The sequence below is a fragment of the Sinocyclocheilus anshuiensis genome, unplaced genomic scaffold, assembly GCF_001515605.1.
Source record: "Sinocyclocheilus anshuiensis isolate Anshui unplaced genomic scaffold, SAMN03320099.WGS_v1.1 scaffold314, whole genome shotgun sequence".
Lineage (NCBI taxonomy): Eukaryota > Metazoa > Chordata > Actinopteri > Cypriniformes > Cyprinidae > Sinocyclocheilus > Sinocyclocheilus anshuiensis.
In genome coordinates, this window is record NW_015546027.1 from 298,147 (window position 1) to 300,630 (window position 2,484).

Below are 2,484 nucleotides of genomic sequence, written 5' to 3' on the forward strand. Positions count from 1 at the left end.
GTACAATAAAGGCAGTCAAAACTAACAAAAGAGCAACAATATGTAAGTGCAAATGACAAGTCTCGGTTAGCCTAACGCAGCACTCGTAGCAAGGTATTTTTATATATATATATATATATACACACACAAAGAAAAACAAGTAGAAAAAAATAGAAAGCTAGTGTTTTTTTAATAAGAAAGAAGATACATAGATAAAGTAGAATTAAAATAGAATAGAAAGTGCTAGAGTAAGAGTTTTACAGTATTTGTTAACTTTATCTAAGAAAAGAAAGAAAGAAAATTGATACACTTGTACACAAGTTTGTGAACTTACATTATGTATTATGAATGTTCAAATTAAATATATAATACACTTTTGTTAAGAATTTAGTTATGAGTAGTTGTTTTTCATTATAATATGGAATGCCAAGCCTGCCATAATTAGAAATAAAGAAAGAAAGAAAGAAATGTACAAAGAAATGTAAAAAAGCAAAAATAAATAATTGATTGGCATTCCATATTTTTGAAGGAGTTATGGTTGATGAGCCTAACTGGATGGTGAATTTTTTATAAAGTGATGGGTTTGTTGAAACCACAAGCAGTTCTGTCTTAGCCAGGTTGAGTTGAAGGTGATGGTCCGTCATCCAACAAGAAATGTCTGTTATATTTTATATAGTATATAGTTATATTTGTTATGTTTAGTTATATTTTTCAGTATAAAACCTAGATAGGCATCATATTATTATTATTATTATTATTATTTATTTTTTTACTTTTGTTATTCTTTTTTTTTTTTTTTTTTTTTAGAAATTTTTTTTGAATGGGTTTGTTGAAACCACAAGCAGTTCTGTCTTAGCCAGGTTGAGTTGAAGGTGATGGTCCGTCATCCAACAAGAAATGTCTGTTATATTTTATATAGTATATAGTTATATTTGTTATGTTTAGTTATATTTTTCAGTATAAAACCTAGATAGGCATCATATTATTATTATTATTATTATTATTTATTTTTTTACTTTTGTTATTCTTTTTTTTTTTTTTTTTTATGTAGAACTATTTGTGAATATTGAAGTGGTATGTTAAATATATTTTTACAATCAAAATGTAGAAAATATCTAAAATAATAAAAGAAAATAATAAAATATTTAATTTGCTATATTTCACCTTAGCTCCTAATATAGGGATTAAAAGCGTGCATTTAAAAATACCCATAATACGATCGCAATATACAGGTTAAAAAATACATTTGTTTTACCAATTATTTCACAAAAACAATTTCATATTTACTTATTTTCACATTTACCAATGATTAGCAAGTCGTTTTTACCGTTTTACCAGACCGTTTCTCAGGAGTTTGCATTAAGCACCTGCTTTGACTTCAATTAATATTATAATATTTTATTTGCATAATTTGATTATAACAAGCAGGGCACACAAAGTTTTGTACTGTGAAAAATCTGCCTGAATGATCAAGAGGTGTTTGTAATTTGTAAATGACTTGCTGTAAACCGCTGAAAATGTTCAGTTTATAATTTGAAATCATTTAGTCATTTAATGCATTCTAATAATAAGGGTCTGACATTATGGTTTGCCCTTGTTCAGGGAGAGGAGGGATTTTATAGTCCAGACTGACCATTACTTTAGGCTTTAGTTTTAATCTTTAGAACCATGGTATAAACCTTAAACATTTCTTGAAAAGCTGGCAGATCCCGGAAAAAAGAGACTGTGAATAAGTCAGCAAGAAAAGTGAGGGACTTTTAGGGGCAGCTGTGTTATACTGACCCAGTCATAATGCCCCTAAAAATCCTTATTGCTCTTGCAATGCTCAGCTATTAACGGCTCTTAAATCAGTCCTAACATAACCGCTCCCACCGGATCTGCAATATAGTGATTAGATCCAAAATGTGCTTTCCTTTTGGACATCATCCTTTAGAGAAGAGTGTTTATAGAATCTGAGATTTGTTACTACAATTGGTTACGTTTCAGGTACTAAAAATGTTCCCATAAAATCCAGATCCCAATGCTTGTGATCTGTTGCGCGTTCAAATCAGTAACTCTTAGGTCAAATATATCTGCTTCTCTCATTCACGGTGCATTTTGACATCTTGGCATAGGGCCATCCGTTGTCTCCCAGGCAAGCAGTGAGGGGAATTTTTGATGTGAATGGGGAAATACCAGTGGCGTTGCTCAGAATGTATGTTCATTTCTAACCGATTGTTCTCCTGCTGTTAGTTTCATACAGGTAGAGAAAGAGAATGAGAATGACAGGTAGAAAGTAGTGGCAGCGTAACTGAAACAGAAATAGTGAAAGAAGTAAAGGGTGGGAAAGAAAGAAAAGAGACAAGGCAGCATGGTTGGAGCAAGAGAAACAAAGCTAGCTGATGACTCAGGCTCATACGTCGGGAGGGAGGGAGGGATGGAGTGGAGGATGAGGAAGGGAGGGAGGGAGAAATGACTCATCAGAGCATATGGAATCTCATATGGCTATCACAGGATCGAGGTTCT